This window comes from Ursus arctos, unplaced genomic scaffold (genome assembly GCF_023065955.2).
Source record: "Ursus arctos isolate Adak ecotype North America unplaced genomic scaffold, UrsArc2.0 scaffold_13, whole genome shotgun sequence".
In the NCBI taxonomy this organism is placed as follows: domain Eukaryota; kingdom Metazoa; phylum Chordata; class Mammalia; order Carnivora; family Ursidae; genus Ursus; species Ursus arctos.
Window position 1 is genome coordinate 31719318 of NW_026622797.1, and position 14850 is coordinate 31734167.

Consider the following 14850-nt stretch of genomic DNA (forward strand, 5'->3'; position numbering starts at 1 on the left):
ATCTTGATGCTGTTGCAAGTGCATGGAAATCTCTACCTTTCTTTGCTCCTTGATCCTTCAGAGATGGCTCCACTTTACCTCACTCCATTCTCTGTTCTTAGGCTTTCCCCCGCCCCCCTTACCAGCTTGCTTTATGTAGGTATTTTATACAATGAATTTGTCATCATTGGCTTTCTCCATGTGTCACTTACTAGGTTATGATGTCCTAGCACAGTGCTGGGTACATACTGACCCTTTATTCCCTAAATGTTGAATGACTAAATGGTGGTGGAGGAGGAGAAGCAAACAATTTACCAACCTTAAAATCAAAGGAGGAAATGGTAGGTGTTTGAAAGTCAAAGTGTAATGGGGAAGGAGTGTAAGTAAGCGAAGGTAGGGATTGTTATATTAGCTGGACCATTGTGCACTTTTTTTTTTTTTTCTCATTCTGCATGACTGAGGCTGGTAGGCTAGCCCATGGCCTTGGCCACCTACGGATGGCAGGTCCAAGTGGTGTCCGTGTCCTCTTCCTGAGGTTCCTTCAAGCTTAATTGTCTTCTTGCTCCGGAGGGCTTGTGTTATCTGCCTGTGCTGGAATATAGTCTGCCTGTTTGCTGGCAGTGTGATTTCGGTCTAGATTTCTCAACTGTGTGAGTCGTGTGTGTTCCCTCCCTCCAGAAAGAACTGTATTTTAAAGTGATAGAAATGACTCTTGAGGTCCTGCGGTGATTTCGCTGTAACACCGCTCCTACCTGGTACGTTACATTCTGGCCTTGACCTCTTAGGGCCTCCTTAGGCACATTATGTTTCCTTAGCTTTCCTTCTCTTGGCCCTTGAATTCAAGAGACACAACTTCCTTTTACCCTGGGATTTTTTAATGTGCATTAATGTCACCATTAGTGGCCTGGGTTAGAGTAAATAGCAACTCTATAGTGTGTGTGTCTTGTTTTTCTGTTGAATTATGTGAAAGCATTTATTAGACATTTTGATTCAAAATAGAGATAATTATGGGAAAAGCTTTCTTTCAGCAAAAGACCCACTAGCAGGGCATCTGTGCTTATCACTGTGGCCATGCCATTGGACTTGTCCCTTGCAAATTGAACATGCTTGATCGCACAGGTGTTTGCATGGTTGAACAAATTATATTTGGACAATACACTGTTATGCCTGTCAGTGATTAGAGAGGCAGGGCGTAGCTGCACATGGACTACTTTGGTAAGAGAATTAAAGAGGATATTGGGAAACGTTTTCCAAAAAAGAAAACACTTCTGAGAGTAAATACACTTTTTTATTCTTTAGTGGCTAAATGCTCTTAAACTTATTAGAAGTCAGCCTTGTACTGCAAAGTCTTTTTGTTTTTAATCTAGTAACTTTTATTTATAACTTTGAGATCATTAAGCAATATCAGGTTTTCCTTATTGGAGGACAGCTGTAGCTAGATTGTGCCTGATCCCATAGGAAGATCCAGTTTCCAGTGTCCTATGTTTTCGGTCTACAGTTTTTTTGTTTTGTTTTGTTTTTTGTTTTTTTTTTTTAGCTTTTTGCCCAGGTGTGAAATCTGTGTCCAGGAGAGTGGAAGTGTAGGGTGGGTTGATGAGGGAACTGTCCTAGGATTTCTGGAAATATCGGAGTCCGGTTAAAGTCTGTGGCTGTGAATTTGAGAAAAATCACCAGAGCTACTTTTGTTTTTGCTGAATGGGTGCAAGTAAGGCCCGAGTTAGGTGGAACAGGCTGGAGGATAGAAGAGCAGGGGGTTAAGGCTATCATGGTGGCCCGTGGGATGCAAGGTGCTGAAGGAGGGCAACAAAGAATTGCTGGAGTTGGGGTTCAAGAGGGATTGAGCTAGAAAGATGGAAGATAATCAAAGGTCGAGATGCAGGAAATTAAGATAATAGTAGGATTATAGATCTAGGGCAGGATTTTTCAAGAAATCCTTTTAGATGGCTAGGACGGGCATTTAGAATATGAAAAAGAATAAACAACATGAGAGTCAGGGTCTTATCTAGCCTATGCAGAGTTTTTACATGAATTAAAAAAAAAGGTTCCCTCTTTGGGAAAGGTTTTCAATTAGCAGTAATCATGTTTCGGATCAGCCTCACGGGCCATAATACTGCCCCTGCACAAATCGTCCCCTTTGGGAGAGGGAAGAAGAGGGGCAGTGGCAGGAAAGAGGTGTCCTTTTTTTCTGGCTGAGGAAATCCACTGGCAGAAGGCTCACTGAACCCAGGGGTGGGGGCTGGATTTAGCACATAGTTCTTTGAAAACTTTGTTTCCATTAAAACTGGGTGTGTTTACATTGTATTTGCAAACTGGGTTGGAGGGAAGGAAAATATTTTACTCTGGGTCACATTTGGAAAAGTTTGAAAGCCAGTGCTTGGGCTATGACTGTGGGAATGTGTAACTAAGATGGTGAGGAGGGCGGGATCATTGGGAATTGCGCGCGCACACATACATACACACAGACACAGACACACACGCATACACACACACATACACACACAGACACTGTGCCTTATAAAAAGGAGTAGGAGTATGGTAATAAAAGTGATTTCGATTTGGAATGCTTTATACATGTGAAGGTTTGGGATTCAGCTCCCATCTTCCCTAGTAACTTGAAACATTGTGGGGGGTGGAGAGAAGTGTGGCTCAGATACGGGGTGAGCTCTGGCTCAACACTGGGTCTCCGCAGCTTCACTGTCAGACTTCAGTTAGGGAAGTACCAGAGTCTGGGTCATTGCTAAGATCTTTTAAAAACGAGGCAGTGAGGAGAGGAGGCGTTTGGTGTGCTTTGGGTCCCAGGGAGAGAGCTTTCTGCGTTTTTCCCAGTGATGGGTCGACTGTAGAACGCATAGTAGGTAATAGATAGTTGAAAATCAATTTTTAGAGGATTTTATAAAAAATCCTCTTTATAAAAAAATCAAGTAGACGCGGTCTTGCGATTTGCAAGATTTAAGTTCTAGTGTCTTCCTCCTGCTGTGTTCATGATTTTTTAAACATGAAGAAATATTAGCATTAGCATCTGAGTGAGATTTTGGCTTTGGCTTTAGAACAGACGTGAACACACACACATATTTAGATTTTCCTCGGCCACCTCCCCATTGTTAGGAGTAGTAAAATCCTGGTAGTAAGTTGTGAGAGGTCTGTGTTGCTTTCTGGACTGAACCTGGGAGGCGGAGAGTCTAGTTTCCCTTTATATTGGATCATCTTGGTCAGGCGTTGGCAGTGGGAAGGAAGCACGAGGCTACATTCTGTGGCTCTTAAAATGGGAGGGAAAGGTGACCAGTCCGTGGTGGGTTGGGGAGTTAGGAGATTGGGTGGAGGTCCAGGTTCCTATAGCACTTTACCCCCTGTCGCCCTGAGTTCTTACCCCAAGCTCGTGTCAGTTACCCCATCTCTGGGTGGGGCCCCTCGCTGGAAGAGAGGCAGGATAGGGATTCTTCCTTGTTTTCTACTGTGAATGGAGGGTGGCAGAAAGGGTCATCTCTCACCCATTCTTTCTGGGGAGCAAATGTGTTGTAATTAAAACTCCTTGTGTATTTTCCTAGAAGTGTTAAAATTTGCCATTAAATTTTCAAGTACTGTCAGGTGCATTATAGATTCATTGGCTCTTAAGTAAACTCGAGGAGTTAGTATTCCGTTTAATGACTGTTACTGTGGGGCAAGAAATAATAGCTAACATTAGCTTAGTGTTTATGTTAACAACCATCATTCTGCCAACAGTATTTTATTTCTATCTGTATGAATAGCCATGCATTATGTTTTCCTAGCCTCATTTTATAGAACGAGGATTGATTGAGGCTTGCCTCTCAATTTTATTTTATTTTTATTAAAGATTTTACTTTTAAGTCCTCTCTACACCCAAGGTGGGGCTCAAACTCACAACCCTGAGATTGAGTCATGTGCTCCATTGACCGAGCCAGCGAGGTGCCCCAGGATTTCACTTTTGACATCTGGCCTCATTCCCCGCTGTGCCCACCCCTTTTGCAACCAAGTCATCACTTCATTTGGAGTTGGGATGTATGTGTGGTTCTTTCTTTCAGTCGGGCCTGTTGTGAGTCGGGAGTCCCTATACCCTGCCTATAGACAGGAGTGCAGAGTTCGTCCTTTTCAGGCCTGCCGGATACTATATACAGTTTAGAGCAGCTAAGTTTAGCTTTCCAAAGATGGTCCTGACAGTATTTGATGCCATGCTCTACAGAATGTTTAAAGCTGAAAAGTTGCAAGTATAGGGCTTCCTAAGAAGAGCTGTCAAGTGTGAGTAAGGTTTTCTAGGGCCAGGAAGGACTGTGTTTTTGTGAAGTAGGGTTAGGTGGGCTTGGGGATCCTCGCCACACCTTGTTTTCTAGAGACCCTTCAGAGCCGTGGCTGGTGATGACCTCACCTCCACAGGTGCCACATCATTCTTTTTTCCTACGCAGCCTGCCGCGTCCCGCTCCTTCCTTCTTACAAAGAATACTTAGGGACTCCTGTGAGGTTTTGTTGCGAAAATAAGTATGAAATTCAGTTCTGTGTGTGTGTCTATAGAGGTAGCAAGATGAGAATACAGTGCTTTCTGAGAAGCAGACAGTCCCAGAAATTCCAGTTTTAGGTTACTTGCGTTCAATCACTCCCAAGAGATTTTTAAGGGGAAGGGTGGGGACAGAGGAGGGGATTCAGACTAGATGAGAAAAATAGCTGTGGAAGAACAAAGTTGAGCGTTTACACCCCTCTGCTGCCCCCCTCATTGAGGACTGGATTATAATGTTTCTAAGAGAACTCTGATTTCTGGCATATTTCATAGAGGCTGAGGAGCTCGGATTCCAAACGTTAAGCTTGGATTCAAGGGATTGGATCTTTTTAATGATAAACTTACATGTTTGTTGAATAAAATTTGGAATACAGAGAACCATAAATAATAAAAGCTTGATTCTCACTTGTAGCCATAATCACTTAGTATTGTGTTTATCCTTGTACCCTCCTCCTAGCTTATATAATAAAGACTTCAGGGCTCAAACTGTATATTTGGATTTGATTTCTGTTTTCATCCAAGCTTCATTTTGTGTGCAGTTTGCCATGCCAAGTAGTTTTTTTTTTTAACGTAGAATTTTAGAACTGTAAGGCACTTTAAGAGAGAACTCCTCTTTCCTCCATTTTCTAGATGAGGAAATTTAGAAAAGTGAAGTTAAGTGACTTGCTCAAAGTTGTTTCTCTCAGTGCTGGAATCGGAACTGGTTCCACCCTTTCCCATTTACTTCTCACTGTACCCGGCTGCCTATGTCACTTTATTTACCGGGGAGAATTTGTGAGGTATTATCCTCTAGGATACGTTAGAGATCATTGCCCTAGATCATTAAATCCATCTAACTTTAACTCTGAATATGAAAAAAGTGAAACCTTGAAACTACCCAAACACACCTGTGTAGCTAATTTGCCCCCGGTACTTTGGAGAAGTTTGAAAACCATTATGATATGGCTGAATTGCTGCTATTTTAGGGTTATTTGAGGTGAACCTGAGAGGAGTGGAGGTTAAAAATGTAGGCTTTACATTTAGAATAAGCATCCGTGTATTCGAAGCTTTTTCATTTCCTCCATGTTAAAACCAGTAAGTCTCTTAAAACTTTTTAGTGGCTTTGCCAAACAATTAATTAATTTCTTCTACTCTGGAATAGATTTGCTTTCTTCTGCTGAATTCCCATAGGAATTCTCAGCGGCATCATTCCGTTGGCAGTTGCTCCCTCTGTCTTACGGCTTTTCTTCTGTTTGTCTTGACATTCGAGTGTTTGATGAATGGTAACTTTTCCTGGGGTTGTGAGTGTGAGCGTCTAGTTTATCAGCTCCTCAAGGATGGGGAGGTTGTCCTGTCGTTCCCCTTCCTCCCTGCCTCTCTCTTTGCCCTCCTTTTTTGCTGTGTCTTCACAGTTCTAGCAGAGCACCTGCTAGGTTTGCACTGTTACTACTCAGACTTGTTAAAAAGGTGCCGAGCACATTTAGGGCAAAGTCGGGCACGTGGCCTCTTCTTTTACCTCTGTGAACTATTAGTCATGCTGGCACCATCGATTGCCGGAATATCTCTACAGAAGAAACAAGTCTAGCATGATTTGCTATCAGACTCACCCTCACCTCTGTTTGACCTTGGTCGATCTAGAACAAACCAAAACAGCTAAAGTGACTTTAGTGAACTTGGAGGGATGTCTAAAAAAAACAGGTGATGGAGAATCCTCTGTTGTTGTTTTTCTTGGAAAAACTCCTCCACGGGAAGTCTCCAGCAGATTCTGCATCTTGAAGACTTAATAATTTTGTACATCTTGGCTTTCTGCATCTTGAGGGAAGAATCAAAGGCAGAATGAAAGGCATGAAGAAATTTAGTGTAGAAAGTCTGAGAAATAGGGAGTGGGGAAGAAAGGGAATAATTACTAGGATATATTTGTAGGTGAGGGCACGAGGACAGAAGAAAGAATGGAAAGAGATCGAGAAATAAGGATAAATAGCCAAATATTAGGGTGGGGACAGAATCTGAATGTCATTTGGCAAAACTGATTATACTTTTGGTGCTTTTCCAGAAGTTTTTCAAATGATTGGGGTGGGTGGGGTACTTGACTAGAGATGACAGTTTAAGTGCTAGAGAAATAGGATGGACATAGCCTGAACAGCTAAAGTAGGAAGACACAGAATTAAAAAAAAAAAAATTCTTTCCTGACGGTGCTCTGCATTTATGATACTGTACTTAATTTATTCTCTAGTGTACCAAAAAGTTTAATTTGGTATAATATAAAGAATCTCCTTTTTGATCAACGACTTGTCTCCTGACTTGTTCACTATAGAAAGTGTCAGGACAGAGAAGATGTGATGCAAAAGGAGACCCATTTCAGGAGCTGCACTGGAAAGCAGCCACACCACCTTATGGACCAAGGACCCCGTGTGCGATGAGTGTGCGCGTGCGCTGATGTCTGCTCTTGTCCCTTAAATGTGTAGTTGCAATGTGCTTGTGCAGTTTCATGTGTTGCTTGAGTGTGAGCTTATTTCTCTTGGAGTCTTTTTTTTTTTTTTTTTTTAATTTAAGTAATGATGGCTCCTCATACCCTCTAGGCCTTTTGGAATTATCTTCCACCTGTTTGGTTCCGCAAAAGGAGTAAAATAACCTGGGAATTTTATGATTGGAAAAGGAATTCTCCTTCCCGAAGAGACTTAGAAGAGACTTATGTTTACTGTTGGGTTCTAGTACTCGTCGTATTATTGCCTGCCCCGGGCTGGGCCCCCTCTGACATAAGCGTTAGGAACTGAATTGTGTCAGCACTGCGACTTAAGGCGTTTATCCTAATCCAGGTGTCCTTGGATTCTGCGGTGCCAATGAGCAAGGTGCTAGCGCTGATTGCAGACCTGGGCTGCAGGTGTGAGTTCTGAAGAGCTCTGTGATTACCCAGTGAAAGCATTACCGGTAAATGTGAGTTGGTGCTTTTGTTTGGATGCTCTCTTTTGACCGCATGAGAGGTATTTGTGTTATTTACAATGCCATTCTCCTAGAAGGGAACGAATATCCGTGAATTCTGTCTGCTCAGGGTGCTGTCAGGCAGAAGTAAGTACAGAGTGATGACCAGTGAGGAACCAGCGCAGATCTGGTCCACGTTTGGGTGTGCGGTAGGTATTTGGGTTGGCCGCTTTCCTGGAAGACAAGCTTCCATTGTATTTATACAGCTATATTCTAAAAGTTCTGTGTAACCGTTACACAATTTTGTGTGTGTGTTCCAGAAGCATAAAGTAGTGAATTTCTTGTCTGAGGTCTCAGTTCTGATTGCCACAGCTGCTGCTTTTCTGGACAGGTGCCCCTTCTCTTTTCCAGCCATTCCTCGTCCCCGCTTTCTGCTGTGATTTCTGTACCAACTGGAGCGGTGAAAGGAAGATCCTCCGTGCTTTCATCAGATAAATGCTGTGCACGAAGGAGAGATTATAGTAATGCCCATGGCTGTTGTTTTTTTAACTACTCGACAGTTTCATACTGTTTTTACACCTGTAGGGAGTTGGGAGCTCAGCAGTGTGAGGTGCATTGGGAGAGGATATCAAGAGGAAAGTGTGTTTGGGGAAAAATATGCTTTTTAGAAAGTGCTGAGGGGCAAATTCGTTCAGAAATGAGCTCATCACCTGGTTGATTTAACAGATTAATGCAAATGAGAACTACATGGCAGATATCCTTCGCCAAGAGGTTAGGTTTCTGCCTCTGCTCAGGACATTCTAAAAGGATCCTTCAGTCATTTCGCTCCATTTAAAATTTCTTAGATTCTCTAGTATCTGTGATGTAAAGAATTGGCTTAATTTTTTCAGTCCCTCCCATATCTAAAATTATATGGTTCAGGAGAACTGCATGTTCCAAAATATATTGTCATAGGACTTACTTGAAACCACTTTTATTTATTTTTTTCTTAGAATTTAATACCCTTTTTGAAGATAATGGCCCTTTAGGCCAGTCTTAATCCATGACAACCAATCATGCAGACTGAAGGTGGTAAATCCCCCACTCCTCACGCTTTACTAACACGAATCTTAAAAGATGGTCTGAGATTTCTCATAAATGTGCCAAAATAATATTCCATTAGAGTGTTGTTTAATATTAGGCCTTCTTTATTGAATCATTAAGGTGATTATGTTGGATAATAGAAAAACAAGCTTATGATACCTGGAATTGTTTGAAAAAATAGGTGCTTGAATTTCTTAAAAGTATTTTCTTACAACCTCATTTCTTTCTACGCAAACATACTAAGTGTAACTTTGTGCATAGGGGTGTGTTTTTGCTGTGAAGGGTACAGAGAGGGGTAACAGATGTATTCGGTAGGTGAGCTGTGGGCATAGGGCCTGGCCTGTGGAGAAGTGCTGAGGGAAGAGGGGGAGCGAGGAGAGGCATTGAGCTGGGAGTGGTGGGGTGGCCTTTGGCAAGTTCCTAGCATGGGAGCTGGACTGGCCCCGTGGTAGGGGAGATGACAGGCGGGCTGCAGCCCACTGACTTTTGAGAAGAGGCCAGCAGTGTGAGCCTGCAGATTGGAGTAGATTTCCCTCAACAGTAGAATTCCTCATGGACCTGAGCAGGGCGCTAGCCAGAGCCTGGAGGACTCTACGTTTCACGTGAAAGAATTCGGGTTTTCTTTCTGTAGATACTGAGGTTGTCCAAACAGATGAATGGTGTGATCAGAACCGGAGTTGAGGAAGATTAGTTGGGTAGAGATTCAAAGTAGGGCTAACGATTGATGAAAAATGAATTGTTATGAGAAAAATGTCCCCGTTGGTAACATATTTACTGGTTCTGCTTATTTTAATCAGAGTCCGCTGTTTACCATTAAAACTGTTTTTCCACAATATAAAAGTCCTCAAATTGTTGTCTAGGATACTATCTCCTGCAGATAAAGTACATACACTTCAAGTAAAAGAGGAACAATCAGCGTAGGGTCCTGATTATGATCTTTTTTCATCCAGTATGTTCAGATACTCGCTTTTTGTAATTAATCCTGGTCCTTGGCATTCTGGTGGGTTTTTTTTTTTTTTCTTTTCCCCCCTGAAGATGTTTCTTAAGCCCTTCTCTTAATAGTGTTTTGAAAATGTTACTTGGTTGATTAAAAGTGGGTCTATCCCGATATCCCCCACCCCCAATTTATTAAGCTGCTAGTTCCATCTATTTTAGGAGAGTTCTTGGACAATTGTTTGTCTTTAATCCTTGTGGTTATTATTTGATGTTGATAGTCTCGCAATTTAAAGTAAAAGTGTCTTGGGAAGAAAGTCAAAGTCCTAGGTAATAAGGGAGAGAGTTGGAATTGATCAGATCTGCGTGACACTGAGTCACTTTCCTTATCTGTAAGACGGAGGCATTGATACTACATTTCTGAGTGGTCATGAGAAATGAAATGATCTGTGTGGATTGTTCAGCAGAACGCCGGCATGGATTGTTTCTAAGCTGCCTTTGGCACAACGTGAATTATAGAAGCACAGTGTGTATGAACCTAAAAATCGTAGTTGATTTGGTTGGTGAGAGAAGTAATTTTATGTTCTCAGTTTTGGAGTTGTAATTTTTCTTCTCACATTTAATATTTGAAATTGCCCAGTTTTTGAAACAGTAAGGACTCTTAGTTTTGTGTGCTACGAGTGAAACTTGCATCCTCAATACTTTCTTTTAATTCTTCCCTACAGACTGTCATTCTACTGGTTCAGTTCTGTTTTGTGTTAATTTTTATGCCCCCCCTCCCCGCCCCGTCCTGAAATGCAATAGTCCTGTAGTGTCCTAGTGGAAACATTGTTCTCTTTGTTGGGGCCAAAGAAGTGCCTTTGTCATTCCTTAGAGACATTCTGCAGATGCCATTTTGCAGTTCTGAAAAATATGTCCCTGTCCTCCTTGTGCTGTGTTAAATTGTGCGTGTGTATGGCTTGGTATTTTAATGAAGTTGTAGTGAAAACTTGACAGTGATACTTGTCATTTGATAACAAAACAAAGAAAGGCTCTTTCTTGATCGAATGTAGATATGTGTTCCCTGTCTCTCCATAGCCTTGTGTGGTCAGAAAGTCAATCCCTCCTGCACTCAGGCCCTCAGATGTTTGATGCTTTTTGACTGACTTTATAGGAGACTGTTCAAACAACTAATTCTGGGCCGGAGCTCTAAGCCTTTTGTTGATGTGTATTGCTTTTCAAAGATCTCTTAATTTATATGTTCTTAATAGCATTTTAAGTGGCAAGAATGAGCTCTAATTTGCTAAGTGGCTTTAATCCTTGTATTAAGAAGGGGGGCAAAAATCTGTTGGGAAATTGCCATGATAAAATTCAGGAAATTCCTTTCATTCTTTCAAATCCAGTTAAAATCTAACTTTAAAAAAAGGCCTCTGATGTAACGGTGTCTGAAAGCGTGTGCTTCTTAGAGTCCAGTAATTTCTTGTATACAGTGCCAAGCTCAAAGAGGGAGAGTATGAATGTACCTCTGTGTTTTAGGTAAATCTCTACCACATGGCATGGTACCAGTTTATTATAATTTTACTGGGAATTTTGCACTGCTTTTAAAACTGCTAAAGCAGGAATATAGAACTAAAGAGTGGAAACTTCATGTTTTTTCATTTTAATGGACCTTAATCTATTTAAATTTTTTCCTTAATCACGGTAACCTATTCTCAGTGAAGAAAACTGGATAATATAAAGAAATACTAATAAAGCAAAAAATTTCTCGTTGTCCACATTTAGGAACAACCACTGTTATCATTTGGACTGAGCATTTCCTGTCTTTTATCTGCGAATATGTACACATGGGTTAAAACAACAGCATTATCCTTTTAAACCTGCCTATTCTCCCTTGGCAAAATATGGTGAACATTTCTCTGTAAATTCTTAAGCTGGTAGTACTTAATTTTGTTAAGGTGATTCCATAGGTCATTCATTTCATTTATATGGACTCACTTGGAAGTTCTCCATTAGTAGGAAGCGTGTACATTTATTGCTTGAAGATACATGTGTCAAGAAGGGATAGGCTGATCATTTTGGATGTTTTCCAGGATCATAAAAGCATAACAAGTCTGTATTAGGACTGTTAAGAAGCCTTTGAAACAAGGAAAGATCTGATCACAGAAGCCCTGGCTCCTCTGGACAGCTGGCTCACTGATTTCCAACAAGAGCTGATTCTGCTGTAGTCTAGCTCCTGTCATCTGGGGCAGAGGTGCACAGGGATTACAGTGTTTGTATGTGTCTAGCCATCAGCTGCACTTGTTTTATATGTTGATACCAAGCCCTGTGTCATGCCATTCCATCTGTTTGTTTTGTTTTTATTTTTTAAGATACATATACAACTGGTACAGGGCAGATCCTATTACAATAAACTCAATGGCAGAAATAAACTCTTTCTTAATATGGGTATTCCTATAGAGTTAGGGGTGGAAGTAGAAGGAAACCCCCCCAGAGGATTGGTGGATACTGGGACCCGTTCTTCTCCAGAAGAGAAAAACTATCCTCCCCTGTTGTCATTACTCTGGGGTTCAATGGGGAGAATATTTACTTTTGATCTATAGATAATATAGCAAAAACAATTTTTCTTCTTATAACTGTGCTATTTTGTCGGTTCATTGAGCATTTATTGAATTCTGATGTTCTAGTATGGTTAACATGGAATTATAGGGGATAATGAGAGGAGATACAAAGAAATTGAGGAGGTTGGGAGATAGCCAAATTATGGCTGAACGTAGATGGTTCGAATAGAACTAGTTAAAATCCCTAGACTGGGGTTGACTCTGGTGGGAGGAAGAGGTCAGGGAGATGGTGACAAAGGGAAAGTTGAGTGCGGGTGCCGAATGGTTACGAGTGCTGCATATCACACCTTTTGTCTGATGTGTATGTATGTACACACACCTTTCTATACCTCTAAGTATAATATATAATGTCTGTGTATCCTTTCAGTGTAACTTTTATAGGTACAATCGCAAAGGTCCTTCCCTCACCAAGGGCAGACTATGTAAAGTCCTGTTGACCTACTGCATCTATAAGCAATGTCTTTGTGTCAGAACATGGTCTACCAGTGATGTTCATGCTTCTGGTTCCATTTCCATTCAGCCTGTATGTCAGTGGTCAATCCCATTGTTCAGGTTTCCCCCAGGACCATGCTTTGCCCTGTCCTGTCCCATCGAATAGCCATAAATGACGTTCTGTAGGTCATCAGTTGTGTGGATCATGGGGTAGATGATGGGATAAGTTATAGCTGTGACTGCTCTAGGCATAATTTGCCTTTGAGATGTGATTCCTGATCAGATCTTCCTGCCCCTGGTTCTGTCCATTGGGAGGACTGCCTTGGTGTTCTACCATGTGTTTGTCAGAGGACAGACTGAATTACTCTTAGCCCATTTTAGTCTGACTTCACTATTCCTGGTATCCTGGTCACTCTGTTGGTGGGTATTGTTGGAATGGGAGAGGCTCCCTGCTGAGTTGGTTTGCCATCTACTGGACTTCTCTTTCATGGCCTTGTGATTGGTGATCAGGGGTGTGTGCGTGCGCCATAAACTACCAAATAACTTGAGTGGGCTCCCCCTGACCCCACGTTTTATTCTGTGCATCCTGTGGCTTAAAAATCGGTAAAAGAGCTGTTGTTAGGTTTGATCACAAGCTGCTTATTTTTAACCTCCTACCTAGAAACCTGGGTTGGATTTTTTTTTTTCTTGCAACTATAGACACGGGAAGTAGACAGTCTAGACAGAGGAGAGTCAGCATTAATGAGGACACGGAAGCATGAAAATTTATTTCGTGTTGAGGAGGCTGGTATGGCTGGAGGTCAGGGGAGCAGAAGCAGAAGACAAGCTGAAGATCTGGATTGGGGCCAGCAAGTGGTAAACCAGGAGCTCATACCGAGGAGTTTGGTCTTCATTCTCCCTGCAGGGCCACTGGACGACTTTAAAAAATTGTTATTATTTAAGAAAGAGGCCTAATTACAGATATCTGTGTTTAGAAATAATACATGTCAGGTTTAATGGAGAATACCTGTTTACCCCGGGTATCGATTCTGGTGACTTTTACTGTTCGTTAAAGGAGCCTGCCCAAGGAGGCCTCATTTTGTATTTCTGTACAGTAAAACCTAGTGCTATGAATTTTCCTTTTTGGGTACTATTTATTATACAGGTGACTAGGATCAAATATTTAACTTAATTGTGATAGTAAATCTTGTTGTTACCAATTAAGTACTTTGTGTTTACTACAGAATAATAATCTGAAGCTTGGGAATATGATTTAAAGAGGTATCTTTGGAATTTGTTGCACTTGATTATGAGACAGATTAGAGCCCACTTTTCCTGTGTCCCAGGCTGGGGATTCAAAGATGAATAAGCCTAAGCTGCTGATAAGTTCACAGTAAGACCAACTGATACTAAAAATTCAAAAATGATCATTTCACCCTTGGAAGTACATACAGAGAGAGGACAACTGAGCTCAGATGAAGAGCGAGGAAAGGATCTGGAGTGATTCCTTCACTGAGTCTATTTTGGTGTGTTACTGGGATTTTGTTTGTAGCTGCATACTAAATGAATATGGTCCAATTACTCATTCATCATCAAATGTTTCTTTGGCTCCCTTACTATATGCCAAGTGCTGTGTTAAGCGGTGGGAATTTGGGTGTAAGACTGCACTCTTTGCTCCTAAGATTCTAATTGTTTACATGGAGAGGCAGCCAGTCCATAGCAAAGAGAAGGGAGACACTTGGGGGACTACGAATAGCCCTGCAAAACTGTGGGTAAATACATTTTTCTTACTGAACCATTTTGCTTAATATTCAATGGAATCTTATTGTGTATCAAGTGTGTGAGAGGGGGAATGGTTTTATAAATCACCTTCTTAATAGTAGTTCTAGAACTATTTGTTGAATGAATGAATGCATATTTTGTGCAAGAATATGTTTTTATGGATTGGTATTAATTTAAAAGAATGTTTGCATTATTTGATACTCGTTATTCCTTCATGGAAAGGATACTTTTCTCTCTTTTTTTCTCTTCTTTTCTTTTCTTTCTCTCTCTCTCTCTTTTTTTTCTTTCAATTGAAATTCCAGGAAGTATCACTGTCTCAGGTTTCTGTCCAAGCACTTTTCTGAAGCCAATGGGTGGGTGTATGTTTAGATCCAAGAGAAACAAATTACAACCATGGATGTGAACTTTTCAGTCTTCCCAAAATAAGAGCTCGAAAAAATATTTTTTACCTTTTTCTTTTGCAAAGACCATCTTTTTCTACAGAGGGACAAAACAAAGATAACATGCCAAGCATATTGGATCTTCAGTTTATTGTTCCCACCTTTCCTCGTAGTCAGCACAGCTCACAATGTTCGTGGAGAATTTTATTTCAAAGTTTAAAAAATGGTAGAAGTACATATGTGGTAAAGTTCAAACAACATTGTGCATTGCTATTTTAAA

General features: G+C 41.1%; 1 protein-coding gene and 1 pseudogene across 26 annotated transcripts in view; one reads left to right on the forward strand and one right to left on the reverse strand.

The window, feature by feature from the left end:
- Positions 1–14850, forward strand: part of EPB41L2 (erythrocyte membrane protein band 4.1 like 2) — a 205905-nt gene that overhangs the window by 46353 nt on the left and 144702 nt on the right. For 4 of the 26 annotated variants that reach the window (XM_044386321.3, XM_048226033.2, XM_048226039.2 and 1 more), the window contains exon 2: positions 7282–7399. The exons of 20 other annotated variants lie outside the window; for them this stretch is intronic. The gene's annotated coding sequence lies outside the window, so the exon portion shown is untranslated. The remainder of the gene's footprint in view (positions 1–7281; positions 7400–14850) is intronic. 2 more of the 26 variants (XM_044386323.3, XM_057311049.1) reach the window with 1 other exon arrangement.
- On the reverse strand, positions 1980–2107 carry LOC113259689 (U4 spliceosomal RNA; annotated as a pseudogene).